The sequence below is a fragment of the Pan paniscus genome, chromosome 22 (genome assembly GCF_029289425.2).
Source record: "Pan paniscus chromosome 22, NHGRI_mPanPan1-v2.0_pri, whole genome shotgun sequence".
Classification (NCBI taxonomy): Eukaryota; Metazoa; Chordata; class Mammalia; order Primates; family Hominidae; genus Pan; species Pan paniscus.
This window is the reverse complement of record NC_073271.2, coordinates 13929605-13951022: the sequence shown is the minus strand read 5'-3', so window position 1 is coordinate 13951022 and position 21418 is coordinate 13929605. Positions and strand designations below refer to the sequence as shown.

At 43.3% G+C, this 21418-nt stretch overlaps 1 long non-coding RNA gene and 1 other non-coding gene across 4 annotated transcripts; one reads left to right on the top strand and one right to left on the bottom strand.

Moving 5' to 3' along the window:
* Window positions 1–2835: 2835 nt before the first annotated feature.
* On the top strand, window positions 2836–2906 carry TRNAG-GCC (transfer RNA glycine (anticodon GCC)). The gene has a single exon. It is a non-coding gene; the product is annotated as a tRNA-Gly (tRNA).
* A 7299-nt stretch (window positions 2907–10205) lies between these two features.
* Window positions 10206–20578, bottom strand: LOC130541101 (uncharacterized). 3 transcript variants are annotated; one of them, XR_010111159.1, is made up of 4 exons: window positions 20383–20578; window positions 17538–17707; window positions 15195–15312; window positions 10206–10527 (listed from the first exon to the last, which is right to left on the bottom strand). It is a non-coding gene; the product is annotated as an uncharacterized LOC130541101 (long non-coding RNA). The 3 variants fall into 3 exon arrangements; XR_010111158.1 differs by having other exon boundaries at window positions 17538–17704; XR_008955133.2 differs by lacking the exon at window positions 17538–17707.
* Window positions 20579–21418: the final 840 nt, after the last annotated feature.

Genomic DNA, 21418 nt, shown 5'->3' with positions numbered 1-21418 from the left:
GAAAACCCCTAAATCAAACAAAATCCCTGCCTTTATGGAGTTGGCGGTAATTAATTTAATTTTCATGTTGCCTCTATTGGGTAGGTACTATTATGATCCTCATTTTATAGATGTGGAACACATAGCAACAAAAAGGTCAAGTAAAGGCACAGGCCAGGGGCCGGGTGTGGTGGCTCACACCTGTAATCCCAGCACTTTGGGAGGTGGAGGCTGGTGAATCACTTGAGGTCAGGAGTTCGAGACCACCCCGGCCAACATGGCGAAACCCTGTCTCTACTAAAAATACAAAAATTATCCTGGCATGGTGGCACGTGTCTGTAATCCCAGCTACTTGAACCCCGGAGGCTGAGGTTGCTGTGAGCCGAGATTGTGCCACTGCACTCCAGCCTGGGTGACAGAGTGAGACTCCATCTCAGAAAAAAACCAAAAAACAAAAAACCAGGCACAGTGACTCACGCCTGTAATCCCAGCACTTTGGGAGGCCAAGGCGGGTGGATTACCTGAGAGGCCAGGAGTTTGAGACCAGCCTGGCCAACATGCGGAACCCCGTCTCAACTAAAAAAAATTAGCCAGGCATGGTGGTGGGCGCCTGTAATCCCGGCTACTCAGGAGGCTGAAGCAGGAGAATTGCTTGAACCCAGGAGGCGGAGGCTGCAGTGAGCCGAGATGGCACCACTGCACTCCAGCCTGGGCAAGGGCGAAACTCTGTCTCAAAAAAAAAAGACACGGCTAAACGACTCACAGGTACCTCTGTAAATTGGGGTTAGGGTGAACTTTCACTTTTACATAATATATTTTGATATATTTAAAATTTTAATAAACTTATTTGACTTTTATAATAATTAGCTTTGTAATTAAAATGTGAGTTAAAAATATTTTAAAATGATTTATCACTTCCAGTTACTTGTTTAAAACAATCCTACCTTTTCAGGCCCTCCATGATCTAGTCCCATTTGCTTCTCCAACTCTCATTGCTCCTCGCCTCGTGCACTCTCCATTCCAGCTACCCTAGGTTAATGTCTTTTTTGAGTTTGGGACTTTTGTTCGCTCATTATTCCATTACCTGCGAAACCAAGTAAGATCTTGCACATAAATTATGAATCAAAATGAATTATAAAGAGGAGTTTCTTTCATATTGAATCAAAATCCGCTTTTCTTTTTTTTTTTGAGACGGAGTTTCGTTCTTGTTGCCCAGGCTGGAGTGCAATGGCGCGATCTCCGGCTCACCGCAACCTCCGCCTCCTGGGTTCAAGCGATTCTCCTGCCTCAGCCTCCCGAGTAGCTGGGATTACAGGCATGTACCACCATACCCGACTAATTTTGTGTTTTTAGTAGAGACGGGGTTTCTCCATGTTGGTCAGGGTGGTCTCGAACTCCCAACCTCAGGTGATCCGCCAGCCTCGGCCTCCCAAAGTGTTGGGATTACAGGCGTGAGCGACCGCGTCCGGCCCAAAATCTGCTTTTCTGTAATGATTTTTACCAATTAGTCTTAGTATTCTATTAGATATTTACAGTTTTCTTTATTCCTCTCTCTCCCCACCCCTTCTCTCTTTCTTTTTTCTTTTTTTTCTTTTTTCTTTTTTTTGAGACAGAGTCTCGCTCTGTTGTCCAGGCTGGAGTGCAATGGCGCGATCTCGGCTCACTGCAGCCTCCGCCTCCCAGGTTCAAGCGATTCTCCTGCCTCAGCCTCCTGAATAGCTGGGACCACCGGCTTGCACCACCACGCCTGGCTAATTTTTGTAGTTTTAGTAGAGACCAGGTTGACATTTACAGGTTTCTATTCAAGGCATCGTCACAAGACAATACTACCAACATTTAAATATTTATATATAAGTTTTCTCTAAGTTAAGCTTCTCTAACGCTTTCAGACATTTTGCTGGCTGAACCTTGTTTCAATAGCGCTTACCATCCTAGCTTCTTTTCTTAGCTAGAATACTCCACTTTGCCAATATCCTTCCTGAAGTGGGGCATGCTGGAGAGTACACCAGAGTCCAGGGGTGAAACGAGTAGTTAGAAAGCAAACAGCCTCCTGTGCTTTGTTTTTTTCTGAACTTTGTGTATGTGGAGCTCTCATTGCACTCACTTCCTTGACGGTGTGTCCCACATCACTGAATCACAGTTCACTGCAATAATCAGCAATGGCTGTCACGGTGCTGAGTCCTCAGTAAGGTATTATTCAGCGCATTCTGCTTAAGATGGCAGGAAAGCATTTAATATAAATAGCATTTAATGCAATTTATATTTTTATATAAATGAATTCAATTTTTAAAAAAACTGGTGTTTATTCAAGAGGTACTCACACGGCTATCTGGAGCACTTTATTCTCAAAAAACCCCCCAATTCCCCCAATCTGGAGAGGCAACATTTAATTGTATCATGAATCAATAAGTAGCAGTACTTCAAGTGACCAACTTTTTTGTTGCTGTTGAGGCAGTGTCTCACTCTGTCACCTAGGCTGGATTGCAAGTGGCATGACCACAGCTCGCTGCAGCCTTGACCTCCCAGGCTCAAGCAATCCTCCCTCCTCAGGCTCCTGAGTAGCTGGGACTACAGGCACGTGCCACCATGCCCGGCTCATTTTCTTTTTTTTTAGTTTTTTTTTTAGAGACAAGAGTCTCCCTGTGTTGCCCAGGCTGGTCTCGAACTCCTGGGCTCAAGCAATCCTCCCCACTCGGCCTCCCAAAGGGCTGAGATTACAGGCATGAGCCACCATGCCCAGCCAAGTGACCAAAATATTATCATCTTCCTTCTCCATTATCTAGTCTCTTGCAACAAAGAACACCTTCCAGTCGCGTTCCAATCATGTTACTACTTTTCCCCAACTCTTCTATCGGAGCATGGGTGGTTCAGTGGTAGAATTCTCGCCTGCCACGCGGGAGGCCCGGGTTCGATTCCCGGCCCATGCAGTATGAAAATGTGTTTTGGACCGTGCGCGGGAGGTTGCGGTGAGCCGAGACTGCACCGTTGTATTCCAGCCACAGCAACAATGAGAGAAACTTCGTCTCAAAAACAAACAAAAAAACTTTCGAGGGGTCCCAAATGCTTCTTAAATTGAATGATTTGTAGAACAGGCTTTGTCACCCAGTGACTAACTGACCATCCTTTATCACTACAGACAGTAGTTTTCCTCCCATATAGCATTTCCTCCCCAGTCAGGAGAGAGACTTTCCCCCAAACATGTCTCAGCTCAGCCATCTGGAGTTTGCGCATGTGTTTGCCATGTTAATCCCTCCTTCGTAAGCGCTCTCTCTGGGGTTATGAATCTTCTCAAACGGTATGAGTTTGACAGCTAAAATGGACTGATTTAAATCACTGTTCGCACACTGAAAATACAGTGGAATCAAGGTTCAGAGAAGATGGCCTGAGGACCTTGCTTTACTAGGAAGCAAGTTCTGGAACGGACACTTGTTTTTGGAGTACCCTTTCCTATCTTCTATTTAATTACTTAATCCTTTATTATATTCTCCTTGTCCCCTATTGCCCCCACCCCTGCACTTTTTAACCTCTTCCTGTAAGACACTAAACATATAAAAGAGTATAGGGGAAAACAGTAAAAATAACAGCTAACAATTGATAAGAGTGTTTCAGATAGATCCGGGCTCTTCACTTACTTTATCCCTAGTCTTCACAACGGTTCATATAAGGAAGAGGTGGACGCAATTTTTTTTTTTTTTTTTGAGACGGGGTCTCTCTCTGTCGCCCAGGCTGGAGTGGCGCGATCTCGGCTCACTGCAAGCTCCGCCTCCCGGGTTCACACCATTCTCCTGCCTCAGCCTCCCGAGTAGCTGGGACTACAGGCGCCCGCCACCACGCCCAGCTGATTTTTTGTATTTTTAGTAGAAACGAGGTTTCACTGTGTTAGCCAGGATGGTCTCGATCTCCTGACCTTATGATCCGCCCACCTCGGCCTCCCAAAGTGCTGGGATTACAGGCGTGAGCCGCCGCGCCCGGCCTGGATACATATACTTTAAAGACATAAAATTGGCTGTTTAGTAATTATTCAGAGCCACACCAGTACTAAATTTATTAAAGGGGAAACAAAAAAAATTTGTAACTCATTATTAGATATCACTGTACCCGTGGGGAGAATGGAAGAGGGACATTTGTGGATGGATATGTGCAAAAAAAAAAAAAAAAAAAAAAATTCAAGAGCCATTGATGATTCTTTTAGCAAAAAAATGGAAGCATTATGAATTACGGTGCAAGGGTCAAGGAGTATTGGGAGTTAGTCTCCCTGACGAATGCTGAGTCCATTAGAAGTTGGAACCATCAGACTTTTGAAAACCTATAGAAAAGAGAGTGGATGGTAGCTAGGCAGCTAAAAAGTCTTTGATGCTTTATTTTTGTATGGGCTTACTATTATAATTATTGGGAAGTAATATTTGGGTGGGAATATTTCTATATCAAATAGTCTGTATTTGCGTGGGCTGACATTTAGATTGAATCTACAGTAGGATTACTACACAGCTTTGAGATCTGGGTTTGTGAAGCACATGGTTCATAACATAAAAAAGAGTGATTTGAATGTCTCACAATTTTCATTATGACAACTTGGATGAACAACATCTACAGTAATTTCTAAGTCTCACACCATTCCAGCCACACCCAGTCTGGGCAACAGAGTGAGACCCCATCTTCAAAAATACGTAAATAAATAAATAAAAGAAGAATAAAGAAAAATGGAGATTTCTTTGTATATGTGTGTATAAAAATCAGGAAGCTAAGACAAAATATTCCGAAAGTATGAGTCACAAAATTATATTACTTGACATATGATCAGGATCACAAACTGAGATAATTGTATTTTGAAAGATTAATGCTAAAAAAGTTGGGAAACTGTATACACGATTACAGCATGAAATTAAGAAAATAATAAGGCAAGCAGTTTTATCCTGGATAAAACATTTTTTGGTGGGGTGGTGGGGGTAGGGGGTGTCCTGGTGAAGACTAAGAAATCTGTTAGACAAATTCTAAAAGAGCTGAGCTGTAACGTTTTTATTTATTTATTTATTTTTAAAATTTTTTTAGATTTCAGTCTTGTTCGGGAGTGGTGGCTTATGCCTGTAATCCCAGCACTTTCAGAGGCCGAGGCCGGCAGATCACCTGAGGTCAGGAGTTCCAGACCAGCCTCACCAACATGGTGAAACCCCGTCTCTATTAAAAATACAAAAATTAGCTAGGTGTGGCGGCATACGCCTGTAATCCTAGCTACTCGGGAAGCTGAGGCAGGAGAATCGCTTGAACCCGGGAGACGGAGGTTATAGTCAGCCGTGATCGCACCCCTGCACTCCAGCATGGGTGACAGAGGGAGACTCTGTCTCAGAAAAAAAAAAAAAGATTTGAGTCTCACCATGTTGCCTAGGCTGGTCTCAAACTCCTGGCCTCAAGCAACCTTCCTACAGGCGCGGGCTACTGCTCCTGGAAAGACTATATTTCTTTAAATATTAGAATTTAAAGACCATCTGGGAATAAAGTTGGCTTGCAGGGAGGATGAAGAGATTGGAGGTGTTGATGGAAAACAAAACACCATCACATTTTTTCCCTTGCTCTTCTGCCAATAAATATCGGTTGACCTCCTGCATTGATCTCCCTCATTGCTATCCCCAATTTATTTTTTTTTAATATTCTAAATGTGTAAGATAAACCTGAGAAATATTTGACCTCATGCAACAATGTAATTTCCATTCTCAGTTCCTCCAAATCAGGGAGCTGTCTATATTCTCATTTTTCAGGAGTAAGATTTGCAGATAACTGTAAATCCATGCTCACTAGCAGTGTAAAATTTATACAGAGAGGAAACTACAAGTAGATAGAGTTGTTGTTAAGTTCAGCTCTGTCTGATTTAGAAATGAATCTCGTGTTTGGATAATCTAGTCTTAGCTCATTCTATTTATTCAGCCAAGTTATTTCCTGCACAGATCCCTCCTTTGCCTGCCAACTGTAATCATTTTTTTCTTTTCATGTTAGTTCCCACTACTCCTATTTGAAGTGCCACCACATACAGCTTGCGGTTGCTTTACTTTCCGTCTAGTTAATCTCACCCGTACTGGTCATCTAAACAAGCCAATTCTTCCCAATCTCTTGATTTTCTGATCATTCCTTCCATAATGAATCTATGATCTGATGGAAAGAGACCATTTTACGTTGAGTAACTTTAGTTATTTTTAGTGTGTCCCTTACTCACTCTCCTAAGTGACGTCACCTCTCATGTTGCCTCATCAGGAAAATGATTAGGCAACATGGAGTAGGATTAGATGGGGTGTCCTTAATTCTGGGTGCATATTAGAAGTATTTGGGGAACTTTAAAAAAATACTGCTTACCCGGGCCTGCTGGCTTATGCCTGTAATCCCAGCACTGTGGGAGGCTGAGGCAGGTGGATTGCTTGAGCTCAGGAGTTTGACACCAGCCTGAGCAACATAGTGAGCCCCTGTCTCTACACACATGCACACACGCACACACACGCGCACACATGCACACACCCGCACATACACAGCTACTCCTTCACCACATAAGACAAGTGTAATCAAATTTTCTTAGCACAAGACCTGGGCGTTGTTGGCATTTTATTAAAAGCTCAGCCAGAGTTAGGAACCACAGGATGAATGATTTTCACCTACCTTTCCAACTTTATGATTCCCTTATTCTCTTTTTTATTTTTTTTATTTTTTATTTTTTTATTTTTTATTTTTTTTTTTCTTTTTTATTGATCATTCTTGGGTGTTTCTCGCAGAGGGGGATTTGGCAGGGTCACAGGACAATAGTGGAGGGAAGGTCAGCAGATAAACAAGTGAACAAAGTTCTCTGGTTTTCCTAGGCAGAGGACCCTGCGGCCTTCCGCAGTGTTTGTGTCCCTGGGTACTTGAGATTAGGGAGTGGTGATGACTCTTAACGAACATGCTGCCTTCAAGCATCTGTTTAACAAAGCACATCTTGCACCGCCCTTAATCCATTCAACCCTGAGTGGATACAGCACATGTTTCAGAGAGCACAGGGTTGGGGGTAAGGTCACAGATCAACAGGATCCCAAGGCAGAAGAATTTTTCTTAGTACAGAACAAAATGAAAAGTCTCCCATGTCTACCTCTTTCTACACAGACACGGCAACCATCCGATTTCTCAATCTTTTCCCCACATTTCCCCCCTTTCTATTCCACAAAACCGCCATTGTCTTCATGGCCCGTTCTCAATGAGCTGTTGAGTACACCTACCAGATGGGGTGGTGGCCGGGCAGAGGAGCTCCTCACTTCCCAGTAGGGGCGGCCGGGCAGAAGCGCCCCTCACCTCCCGGACGGGGCGGCTGGCTGGGCGGGGGGCTGACCCCCCCCACCTCCCTCCCGGATGGGGCGGCTGGCCGGGCGGGGGGCTGACCCCCCACCTCCCTCCCAGACAGGGCGGCTGGCCGGGCAGAGGGGCTCCTCACTTCCCAGTAGGGGCGGCCGGGCAGAGGTGCCCCTCACTTCCCCGACAGGGCGGCTGGCCCGGTGGGGGGCTGACCCCCCCACCTCCCTCCCGGACGGGGCGGCTGGCCGGGCAGAGGGGCTCCTCACTTCCCGGTAGGGGCGGCCGGGCAGAGGCGCCCCTCACCTCCCGGACAGGGCGGCTGGCCGGGCGGGGGGCTGATCCCCCCACTTCCCTCCCGGACGGGGTGGCTGGCCGGGCGGGGGGCTGACCCCCCCACCTCCCTCCCGGACGGGGCGGCTGGCCGGACGGGGGGCTGACCCCCCCACCTCCCTCCCGGACGGGGTGGCTGGCCGGGCGGGGGGCTGACCCCCCCACCTCCCTCCCGGACGGGGCGGCTGGCCGGGCGGGGGGCTGACCCCCCCACCTCCCTCCCAGACAGAGCGGCTGGCCGGGCAGAGGGGCTCCTCACTTCCCAGTAGGGGCGGCCGGGCAGAGGCGCCCCCCACCTCCTGGACAGGGCAGCTGGCCGGGCGGGGGGCTGATCCCCCCACCTCCCTCCCGGACGGGGCGGCTGGCCGGGCGGGGGGCTGACCCCCCCACCTCCCTCCCGGATGGGGCGGCTGGCCGGGTGGGGGGCTGACCCCCCACCTCCCTCCCGGACGGGGCGGCTGGCCGGGCAGAGGGGCTCCTCACTTCCCAGTAGGGGCGGCCGGGCAGAGGCACCCCTCGCCTCCCGGACGGGGCGGCTGGCCGGGCGTGGGGCTGACCCCCCCCACCCCCCTCCCGGACGAGGAGGGAGGACGCTCCTCACTTCTCAGACGGGGTGGCTGCCGGGCAGAGGGTCTCCTCACTTCTCAGACAGGGCGGCCGGGCAGAGACGCTCCTCACATCCTGGACGGGGCGGCAGGGCAGAGGTGCTCCCCACATCTCAGACGATGGGCGGCCGGGCATCTACAAAAAATTTTTGTAGAGACGGGGATCTCCCTGTGTTGCCCAGATTGGGATCAAACTACTGGGCTCAAGTGATCCTCCTGCCTCAGCCTCCCAAAGTATTGGGATTTCAGTCATGAGCCACTGAGCCCGGTTGATTCCCTTATTCTTTTTTTTTTTTTTTTTTTTTTTTTTTTACATATTCTTGCTCTGTCAGACGGGCTGGAGTGCAATGGCGCGATCTCAGCTCACTGCAACCTCTGCAACCTCTGCCTCCCGGGTTCAAGCGATTCTCCTCCTCATCCTCCCAAGTAGCTGGGATTACAGGCGCCCGCCGCTACGCCTGGCTGATTTTTGTATTTTTAATAGAGATGGGGTTTCAGTATGTTAGGCTGGTCTCGAACTCTTAACCTCACATGATTCGCTGGCCTCGGCCTTCCAAAGTGCTGGGATTATAGGCGTGAGCCACCACACCCGGCCCCTTAATATTATACTTACTGACTTGCACTGTTTTTCCTCTATAATTTTTATAAGACACTAAAGGAGACGGGCTTTCTTGATGTGATTCATTAACAGTTTGAATATGACTATTAATATCATACCCATAACATATGATATTAGTGAGATTATGTGACATCGTTATGTGACATTTTAACCACAAGGGTATTAAGAAAAATAAATACAGTAGGGAGCAGAGCTTGAGCCCACATTTCTTAAGATGTTAAAAAAAAAGCTTATGTTTTTTGCATAACATCTTTAATGCTTCCATATGCTAAATGCTGAATGTTCAATTAAGATGCCTTCCATGGTGTCTCTGCTGAGGGAGACAGTCAAGAAAACCAGTGATTCAGAGAGGCGTGCATGAGATGCGATGGCAAAAAAAAAGAACTACCTGTCTCAGACTGGGACGCAGGGGACGATTTCCACACTCCTATGTCTGAAACTGAGTACTGTACAAGTATCCAGAGGAAAAGTGGGTGGAAGTTGAAGGGTAGTGAGACAGGAATAATACAGCGTGGTGGTAGGAGAATAGAAAATTCTAGGCAGCAGTTTCACATGACTAGCAAAAAGGAAACTGTTGAAATAGCTGCATAAACTAGGGGCTGATACTTTGCAAACCAGGGTGTAGACCAAGCTGGCTGAGGCTGACTGGACCCAACATGGTGCTGGATTTCACCTAGGTCTCATGAGGACTTCACTGTACATTCATTAACATACTAAATTACATACCCACCAATGCCATGACACTTCTGGGAACACCCATATTTGGTATAAAAATGGGTGGCACCACAGTTCCAAGAAATCTTCACCTTTTTTCCAGAAATCTTCATGAATATTTCACCCTTTGGCTAAAGAAACCCATAAAGATAGCAGCCCCAAGCCCCGCTGGGAGTGTCTCTCTCTTGAGTAGGCCTGAACTGCACTTCCGTGGAGATTCACTTTGCAGTAAATCTTCATACAGTCACTGTTTTCTGACTCGTCGTCTTTGGATTCCTTCTATATCGGTGTCAAGTGCCTGGACACTAGCAGGGGTCAGGGTCTCACCAGTATTTGGGGACCTCCCCCAGCCAACTGATACCGTGCGTTGACAGGTAAGATGTCCTCTGAGAAGTGCAAGGAGTTCAGCGAAATGTGGGCAGTTTGGGATGACAAGGATACAGAAGTTATGGAAGGGGCATATCGCGAAGGAGCTTATTTCAAATTCATTCACCAGATATTCCCTCTTCACCTCACTATAGCTTAATGGAATTGCTCCACCTCACCTTTTACGAGAACCAGTACGACATTAATTAAATATTTTCAGAAGTGTATACTACTGAAATAAATTGAAACAAAAATGAAGTCTTTGGGAAAGAAAATAACTCAAAACATGCTTATAATAGACTCCCAATTTGGTGAAACTTTTATTCATGTTGCAACGTTTTTAAAATTTGTTTTCATTTTTCTTTGACCCAATATCATTGTTATACTAGAGCTTAACTTCTTATCTCAAAATATAATTCCTTATTTTTCCTGTTCTAGGAACTATTTGGCTAAATTATTTTTCTTCATAGTCATTGGGATTATAAGTACAAGGATGCTTTCTACACATGTATGTTTCAGCTTAAAATGAATAGCCCTTGAGCATGTTGCATGATGTCTGCCTTCTCCGTCACTCTGTAATTTCTCTCTTTTTCTGTCTCTCATCTTCTGTATCTGCAAAAAATAAATCTGTGGTAATTTTCATCACTCATTAAGCTCATATTGATTTCTGCCTCTCCTGGAATTTATGGTACTGGATGTATTTTAATTTTTAAATAAAAGTGCCCCAAATTATTTTGTATTATTTTCTAACTATCTTATTAATTTTGCCTATCTACATGATAGTAATATAATAATGGTTAGAATAGTAAGACACATGAAGCAAGAAAATATTTTTCAAATTAATTAATTTTATTATTTTATTTTATCTTTATTTTTTATGAGATGGGGTCTCACTATGTTGCCCAGCGTGGTCCCAAACTCCTGAGCTCAAGCGATTCTTCCACCTTGGCCTCCCAAAGTGCTGGAATTACAGCCACCATGCCCTACCTAGAAAATCTTAAAGATTAAAAAAATAGAAGGACGCCGGGCACGGTGGCTCATGCCTGTAATCCCGGCACTTTGGGAGGCTGAGGTGGGCAGATTACGAGGTCAGGAGATCAAGACCATCCTGGCTAAAAAGGTGAAACCCCGTGTCTACTAAAAAAAAAATACAAAAATTAGCCGGGCATGGCAGCGGGCACCTGTAGTCCCAGCTACTCGGGAGGCTGAGGCAGGAGAATGGCATGAACCTGGGAGGTGGAGCTTGCAGTGAGCCAAGATAGTGCCACTGCACTCCAGCCTGGGCAACAGAGCGAGACTCCCTCTCAAAAAAAAAAAAAAAAAAAAAAAAAAGAAGGACTAAAATTTCTAGCTATTATAATATATTAAAATGTTCAATAAATAGACCTGCACTTTATTGGTGTTAGAAATGACTTGTAGATCAGTACAATAGAATGAACAACCCATAAACATGTCTAAGTTTATTTAAGTGTTTAAAAAGAAGATAATTCAAATTTAGTATGGGTCAGTAGACTGGTATCTCAAAGGACTTTGACGAATCCAATATTTCTTCCTAGTTTAAAAATAAAAGCAAACAAAGCAAATATACAGATAAGGAACTTAAACCATCACTAAATAGGAATAAATGTAAAGTCTTTGAAATTAAAATTGTGTGTGTATGTGTGTATATGTTTAAACTATATGTCAAAGCCAGTATCGTTTTTCATGGAAGCATTAAAAGATTTTGCAATGGAAGGCAAAGAAGTCCATCATCACTACTAGTACTCCTAATTTAGTGGTACTACTCAGTGTAATTACTCAATGTAATTAGATGTGAGAAAGTAGTAAGAGGTATGAATACTTGAAAGAGGAGACACAATTATTGTTTGCAGATAATAATATATCAATTAAAACAGAAGAAACAATGAGATAAATCAGTAAGCTAGTTGACTTCACACACACAAAAGTATCTAAATCAATAGTTTTTCTATATATAAAGAAGACTTGATTAGATAATATAGTGGAGTAAAGTTACCAACTGCAGTAGCAACCAGAGAAGAAAAAATTATTAGAAAAAGAGCTGAGCATGATGCCACACATCTGTAATCCCAGCTACTCAGGAGGCTGAGGTGGGAGGATTGCCCGAGCTCAGGAGTTGGAGATCAGCTTGGGCAATATAGCACAAGACTGTCTCGAAAAAAACCCAAAACCAAAACCAAAACAAACAAACAAACAAAAAACAGAAAGAAAGATAAGAAAAAAAAACTAGAAAGAAAATTGACAAGAAATGGGCAGAAACTAGGTGAAGAAAAGTTAACACTCTTGAAGGATTTAACAGACAAGGATCTGAAGAAATACTCTAATACAGACTGCTGGAGCTGGGCGTGATATCTCAAAGGGCATGTTTAAAACAAGTTTAGATGATTGCTAAATTTTCTTCTGAGGAGGGCAATTTCTGGTAACTGGAGGGCCCTTTGTTTGGCTGAGCATCAAGGCAAGTTTGAGGAAGCAAGTTGAGCAGAAGAACTGATTTGTTTGCCAGCCACCCTCTACCCCATTCCCAGATATAACAGATAATGAGTAAGAACAGACATGTCTATGAGGGATTTTTTTCTGTGAGATGTGTTTTGCAAAACCTGTTTTCCACCTTCTCTATGAAAACTCCAGTTATGTTTACATGTTCACTGAGGTTTTTACATTAGAGGATTATTTAAGAGCTTCAAAGATAGGCTGAGTTCACGTATCCTGGTAGTCATAAGGTAAGGGATGAACACAAATGCAGCTACATATGGTCTTGGTGTTCCCTCCTGGTCCCTCAAATTAGGAGACACCTGAAATCTGGGTTTGCTAATTTATTAATTAATTTTTATTTATTTATTTTTGAGACAGAGTGTCGCTCTATCACCCAGGCTGGAGTGCAATGGCCTGATCTCAGCTCACTGCAACCTCTGCCTCCTGGGTTCATGCGATTTTCCTGCCTCAGTCTCCCAAGTAGCTGGGATTACAGGCATGTGCTGCCACAGCCAGCTAATCTTGTGTTTTTAGTGGAGACGGGGTTTCACCATGTTGGCTAGGCTGTTCTTGAACTCCTGACCTCAGGTAATTCATCCTCTTCAGCCTCCCAAAGTGTTAGGATTACAGGCGTGAGCCACTGCACCTGGCCAGAAGGCTGTTTATTGTAGAATTAATTATAATTATAGAAGTTGAAAAGAATTCAAGCAATCAATCATAGGGTATTAGTTAAATAACTTATAATACACCCACTTAAGAGAATACTATGTACCCATTAACAATGATGTGGTATGCTGGGCGAAGTGGCTCAGGCCTGTAATCACAGCACTTTGGGAGGCCAAGATGGGAGGATTGCTTGAGCTCAGGAGTTGGAGACCAGCCTGGGCAACATGGTGAAACCCTGTCTCTACCAAAAATACAAACAATTAGCCAGGCATGGTGGCACATCTGTGATTCCAGCTATTCAGGAGGCTGAGGTGGGAGGATTGCTTGAGCCCAGGAGGTAGAGGTTGCGGTGAACCGAGATCACGCCACTGCACTCCAGCCTGAGCATCACAGAGAGATCATGTCTCAAAACAACAACAACAACAACAACAACAACAGCACCCCAAAAAACAACCAATGATGTGGTAAATATTTATATACTGACATAGTGATTTGTTGTTAGGTAACAAAGACAATTTCTACAACACAGTATAATTTATGATATTTTGGTAGGAAAAATTTATCCATGTGTATCAGGTACCATATATATCAGGTCCCATGGAACCGTAGTCTATAAATGTATGCATGTTTAGGAGGCGGAATTATGGGGGATTGGAATGCTTTCTATGCTTCTCTATGTTTTCTGTTTTTTAAATGAAATAAACTCGTATGATGATGATGAGGGTGAAACAAGCAAGACAAATGTGCCCATCAAATCTTTTAGGGCTCTAATATCTTACTACTCCTTGAAAAATATTTGTGTTATGTTTTCCCTTCATCTTAGTTTATAACTTTTTTTCTTTTTGAGACGGAGTCTGGCTCTGTCGCCCAGGCTGGAGTGCAGTGGCGCGATCTCGGTTCACTGCAAGCTCTGCCTCCCGGGTTCACACCATTCTCCTGCCTCAGACTCCCGAGTAGCTGGGACTACAGGCGCCTGCCACCACGCCCGGCTAATTTTTTGTATTTGTAGTAGAGACGGGGTTTCACCATGTTAGCCAGGATGGTCTCGATCTCCTGACCTCGTGATCTGCCCACCTCGGCCTCCCAAAGTGCTGGGATTACAGGCGTGAGCCACCGCCCCCGGCCCTTAGTCTACTCATTTAAAAAGAGGCAAGAGTTTCTCTCCCTCTCCCTCTGGGAGCTGCAGCTTTCCTTGTATTTTTTGGCATGAACAAGCTGTAGGAAGGGTGGATCAGTGCCTTCCTGCAAACCCCAGCAGTGTTTCAGGTAAGAACGTTACTGTTTTGGCACTTGTTCCAACACAATCACCCAGGGCAATTCCAGTGCCAAAAACTTTCTCAATGTGTGTGGGTATATAACATTCTGGGAAGTGACCTAGCTAATCACACATGGACATAAATATGGGAAAAGCTAATCACACGTGGACATAAATATGGGAAAAGACACTACAGACTATTACAAGGTGGGGAGTGGGAGGGTTGAAAAACCTATGTTGTGGTATGCTTACTACCTGGGTGATGGAATTCGAACCCCAAACTTCAGCATCATGCAATATTCCCATGCAACTAACCAGCACATCTACCTCTGTATCTGAAATAAAAGTTGAAGTTTAAAAAAAAAAAGGAAAAGAAAGCCAAATGTGAGTGGGCTGGGTGGCTCATGCCTGTAATCTCAGCACTTTGGAAGGCTGAGGCGAGAGGATTGCTTGAGGCCAGGAGTTCAAGACCAGCCTGGGTGGCCGGGCACGGTGGCTCATGCCTGTAATCCCAGCACTTTGGGAGGCCGAGGCGGGTGGATCACGAGGTCAGGAGTTCAAGACCAGCCTGGCCAAGATGGTGAAACCCTGTCTCTACTAAAAATACAAAAAAATTTAGCCAGCTGTGGTGGCAGGTGCTTGTAATCCCAGCTACTCAGGAGGCGAGGCAGAGAATTGCTTGAACCCAGGAGGCAGAGGTTGCAGTGAGCCGAGATCAAGCCACTGCACTCCAGCCTGGGCAACAGAGCAAGACTCTGTCTCAAAAAAAAAAAAAAAAAAAAAAAAAGACCAGCCTGGGCAACATAGTGAGACCTCATCTCTACTAAAAATAAAAATTAAAAGATTAGGGGACTGTGGTGGCATGTACCTGTAGTCTCAACTACCCAGAAGGCTGAGGCAGGAGGATTGGTTGAGTCCAGGAGATCGAGGCTGCAGTGAGCTGTGATTGCACCACTGTACTCCAGCCTAGGTGACAGAATGAGACTCTATAAAAAAGAAGAAAAGGAAAAAAAAAAAAGAAAGCTAAACATGAGCTGTTAGGCATGGCTGCACACACACACAGACACACACACACACACACACACACACATTTTCCGACTTTTTTCAGACACTTTCAGACTGCTTTCGGTCTTGAAACTAGGCCAGTATACCGACTACATGGGATGTTACATCATTTTTCTTGCTACTTTTCTATGTATTTTGCAAGCTGAATCAGCGTTCGCAGATACTCTTACGTTTCAGTCCAAGTAAGATAGTCTTTAAGATACCTTTTAATATGCACGTTGAAAAGATAGAATGTATGATGCTGAGATTACAGGGGTTGAGAAAGGCAAAGTATGTGAATCAGGTAGGCCAGTTCTCTGGCTTTGTAATTTGACATTTTAAATGGGTAGCGCATCCTTTAACCAACAAAGTTACGGGGTAGCCTAGAAAGAGAAACCACTTGAATTTTAAATACAGGATACGGAGAAGAGGACAGCATCTTCCCTGTGAACTATCTTAGCAGCATCTGGTTCTTTTGAGGTACTTTGAATGTGTTGGAGCTTAGAAACGGATACCCCAAAATGTGGCACTTTGACATGCTGAACTGAAAAAGAAGCCTCGAGGTCTCTTGGGCCTCCTCCCTGTCCTGTCTCTTAATCCTCCTTGCAGGATGAAGTTGTCCCCTGAAATTCCTTATTTGCCTACATTTTGGAGCTGACAATGAAGAAAACAATTACTTCTGGCCCCTTCCCTGAGTTTTTATTAACTGAACTCATGGGAAGAAAGACTGAATTCTATCAACACGCCTGGACAGACTGGTCACAAACTATTCTCTGCTCTGCTGGCCCAAAAGACTTTATCCCAGGCCACTGTATGTTCTCCAGGCCCATCGAAATCCCCTAAAAAGCATCTACACGTCTCTATCTGTCTTTCCCCTAAGAAGTATATACAACCATCTGTACCTCACTGGGATATTGGACAATCATTCTGTGATTCTCCCTCATGCTCACTAACACATCTGTAGGCCATTTCGCCTATTAATCTGCCTTTTGTCAGTTGATTTTTCAGTAAGCCTTCAGATGGCAAAGAGAAGTTTTTCCTTGATCCCTATAAATTTATAGTAGAATGTATGCTATAAAAGACCTGATAGCCCCATTGTCATGGATGACATTTGTCTCATGTGGGTGTGCCAAGTCGTGCAGATAAGAATTTTATAAATGTGTGTGCTCCTGTGAATTAGACTGTTATAGTAACATTAAACTGCTAAAGAACTTCACCTACTTTCTGGATTTGCTAGTAAATAATTTGGCTATTTTTTTTTTCAGTCTAAAGGCAGATAGCTAATAAGCTACATGAATTGGCCCAGTGGATTAAGTAATTTTTCATAATGCCTGATTACTAGTTTCTGAGAGTAGGATATCTAGAGAAGGAGTTTTTGGGGGAGATAGGAACAGAGGCTGATCAATTTATTTCTTTATGCTTTGACCTCCTCTAAGAAAAATGCTGGCTGCTACAAAAGTTTCTATCTTAACATTTTTCTGCAAGTTTGTTATTACCATTTATGAACTCCCCATTTCCCACAGAGGAAGGAAAGAATAGACAGAACTGAGTGATAAACTAGACAAAGGGAATGGCTTAGTAGGACATGGCTTCTGCCTTTTGTGTTTCCAGTATTTGTCTACTGCTAAGGAAATCAGTATATGGCACATAACTGGGGCAAAGGATTCAACACTCAGCACTTCAAGCAAGAAGTCATCATCATTAGCATTATTGTGGTAGCTACAAGGAGACGCCCAACAATTTACTGCAAATGACATAAAATGGATACACTGACTCCCAGCTGGATTTTTACTATTTTTGTCCACATTCTGAGGGCTATCAAAATACTTTTTAATTCACTTCCAGACCATCCCAACTTCTACAATGACTCTTTCTCTCTACAACCAGCTAAATTTAATTTCATTATTATTTGCCAAAGGTTAACTGAGAAAAGTAACAGCCAAGAATTAAGAAAACAGGTATAACATGAAAGAGGGAAAAAATCATTTATTTTGAAGGGTGGCCTGACCAAGCAACATGGCTCCAGAGTGGAATGAAAGAGATAAAAATAGGAAGACAATTGGGTGAAGCAGAAAAAAAAAACAGGAGCAGTAGAAACAGATCAATGAGAATGTGTTTCTAGAGCCTATTATGTTTCCAAAGTTGAAGTGATAAACATATTGCATACCCTTTGTTCTAGAGACCTTTCAAAGGACAGAATTCCTTTTCTCAAGCATTGAGCTCTCTCCATCTTTAGAGTCTTTTCAGTCTGTTTCACACAGTGTCAGAAGAAGGTTGCCTCAAAAGTTGGTAGAATTACTGTAATTCCCTCCATGACAGTAGTAAAGTTGGATCCTGCTGATTAGAGCAAAACACAAAAGCTCACTTCCAGAGAACTGTGATCTTCTCATAAAACAGTTGGCATCGCCTGAAAGGGAGGTATTGTTGGTAGGTAAGCCAATGTCCTAGGGCCTGGGACTCAGCCAGCATCTCATGTAACAACCATGCTGCCTATCCACTTTTGTTTGTTTTCCCAGACAAAAATGATTGCAACACATTTCAGAGCCAATGCAAAAACTCTGCCTTTGTAATATGCTGACTTGCTGTCAATAATTAGATGTTCTAAATTGCTACACTAGACAATGAGGTCCAACTTAAAAAAAATACAAAAACCCAGTTAAAAGCTCAATTGGCCAAGAGGTTATTTCTGCAAAATGATCACCAGTGGTTTTTTTCTTTTCTTTTATTTTTTGTGGGGGGCGGGTGTGGAGTAGATGAAATGTGTCCAGAGAAGAAAAAAAACATACTTCTGTAAATATTTTCTTAACTTCCTTTTGCCAGGCAGCTCTGGTTTAGCGAGACATACACTAGGTTAAATTTCAAAACACTTGGATACTAACTGTGCTACTTTGGAGCAAGCCATTTAATCTCCCTGAGGCCCAGATCATTCATCTATAAAGTGAGAATAGTAATACTTCGACTGACCACGTCACAGTATGATTAAATATCCAATGATATATTGTACATGAAAGCATTTATCAACTGCAAGGCATGATACTAATGTGAGGACTGTAGAGTTGCCTTTATTTTCCTCAGAGCAGATTTAATTCTGGGGTGCTGGAGAGAAGTAGGAGAGGTTCAGCTCCAGCTCTATCTCATTTCCCCACGTCTGAGAGGCTGGAAGAGAAAGGAGTGGATCTTGAGTTGGCAACTCCCATTTCTCCATCAGCAGAAAGAGAAAACTGGTTTTCAGGTTTCCTCCTACCCCATGAAGTAAGAGTCCCTTCCTCTAAATATTAAAGAAATTTATTAACTATCTAGATTTTCCTTGACTTTTGCTTCTTTATCTAGGCTATGTTGTTCAATATGACAGCCACTAGTGATTTGTGGTTACTGAACTCAAGAAATATGGTTAATCAAAATTGAGATGTGCTGTTAGTGAAGAATACGTGCCAGGTTTTGAAGATAATAGTCCAAAAATACCTGAAAGAATGTAAAATATCTCACTAATGTTTTTTATGTTGATTTCACATTGTAAAGATAATATTTTAGATATATTAGATTGTACAAGATATGTTGTTAAAAATAAATTTTATGTTTCTTTTGACTTTTTCAATTGTAGCTACTATAGTTTAAAATTTTATATTTTATGTCACTTTATATGTCTTTTTTTTTTTTCCAAGATGGAGTCTTGCTCTATTGCCCAGGCTGGAGTGCAGTGGTGTGATCTCGGCTCACTGCAACCTCTGTCTCCCAGGATCAAGCAATTCTCCTGCCTTAGCCTCCCGAGTAGCTGGGATTACAAGTGTGTTCCACCACTCCTGGCTAATTTTTTGCATTTTTAGTAGAGATGGGGTTTCACCATGTTGGCCAAGCTGGTCTCAAACTCCTGACCTCAGGTGATCCACCCGCCTTGGCCTCCCAAACTGCTGGGATTACAGGCATGAGCCACCGCACCCAGCCTCACTTTATATTTCTATTGGATTTGGACAATCAGAGAGGAAGGAAAAACCCGAGTCCCCAGTAGCCTTATTTCATGCCTCTTTCTTTCCATTTTTCAGTCTCTCTCCACCCTCATGCGTTCCAGGTATTGGGAAGTCAATTCTTTTGAGACAAACATCAAGAAACCAAAGAAAGATCAATAGGAAGATCATTTCGTCACATTTATAGCACATGGCAGCAAATAGACAGTCAGCATTCATTCAGTCAATCAATCATGCATTTAATTAAAATGAAGAATACAGAAATTTGGCAATCTGATGTCCTGAAAAAACAGATACACTAGGAATGAGTAATTTCTCTTTTCACTCTTGCAAGTTCTGAAAAGGAGGAGATACTGTGATAAGGCTGTGAACTATACTGTGTATAGTCACTTATTAAAATCTTATTTTATATAGTGGCTATCTGTAGGCATTAAAAAAAAAACTCCCTTCTAAAGGTCTAGATATCTTGAGGTCAATAAATGTGCTCTGTATCCAATAAGTACTGAGCAAATGTTGTTGAATATAATGAATAAAATAAATGATATAATCAGTCTATCACTTTATCTTTCTAACCAAAATTAAAATTTGAAGCTAAAATGTTGTATGGTTGATCTGATGATGATATAGGCATTAAAACATGAGTTGTGCCTTAAGGTATGCTTTGCTTTTATCTGATAAAACAATCTTATTTACATTTTTTTTTTTTTAATAATAGAGACTGGGTCTCAATATGTTGCCCAGGCTGGTTTTGAATTCCTGGGCTCAAGCAATCCTTCTGCCTCAGATTCCAAAAGTGCTGGATTACAGGTGTGAGCCACCACACCCAGCCAAAAAAATCTTATTTTTAAGTCACTTCAAAAAGTAACCCATTTGAGAGTGAATAAATTCTTCCCAGATTAAATCCTGGCTGATGAAGAACACTTATTCCTAAAATAAAATCCCCATCCATTTTTGTCATCTCAGCAACCATCTAAAAATTGTCCCAGGAACAAACTGATTCACCCTATAAGAAATAACAGAATAATAGAGAAGAACAATAATCCCATTAACCTGGTAGATCCGGAATGAAATGCAGCTGGAGGATGGAGCAGATTGGAGGTGGGAACAGTGAACACTCAGCAGGCTCCCAGCCCCGAACACCCCTGGAGTCTCAACAGCCTCAATCCATCTGGAAGGGAGGGCTTGGGGGAAGGGCTGAGCATGGCTGCAGGGATCAAAGCTAAGCAGGGGAAAACAGCTAGAGCACTGTCTGCTCTTTGAGCAAAGATAATAGAGTCCTCTCTGTGGTGAAGAGAATGAACACACAGGAAGATTTAAAAACACAACAAACCCGGAGCCGATCAGATTCCTTTATTCCATACCTCAAACTCATCAGGCTTGTCCTCAATTCAGAGTCTCTCTATATTGAATTACAGGGTTAGAAAAATAAAGGGCATCCCATTGAGTGCTTTTCAAACAGTGGGTTGCCACTCTTTAGTGTGAGAGAATCAATTCAGTGGGTGGAGGTTTGCATTTAGAAACTGAAATAAATTAGAATGGAAAATAGAAGGAATTGCATGGAAAAGGGATAAATATTGTTTCATGAATTTTTTGGTGTGTGTGTGTTTGGTACAGGTAAAATACATCTTACTGTAGGCATTAGCCAAACTGTGAAACTGAAAATTAGTCAACTCTATCTCCCTCCCGTATTATTATGGGTTATTAAAATCAGTTCTTCAGGCCTTCAGGAATAGGCTTTTTAGAACCTCTACAGCTAATTCTCTGTTGAGGTATTCCTCCTGCATTCTAGAAATATAGACAATGTCACAGACTCAGTGCAAACCATCCTGAAAAATAGCTCCAGGATCAGGCATTGCATTATGAGGAAGCTAATACTGTTTGTCAGAATCTGAGGGCAGCCTCCCTTTAAAGACCCTAATTAAGGAGAGGGAATGATGAAAAAATGGTAATAGCATGCCTCAAATGTGAGGCTGCCTCTTGGCCACTATTCATTAGAAAGCCCACAAACTGTGGGCTCTATTTAAGGAACGTCTGGGATGGTTTTGGGCGGGGAAGCAAAACAGACCCAGTCAAATACTTCCCCTTT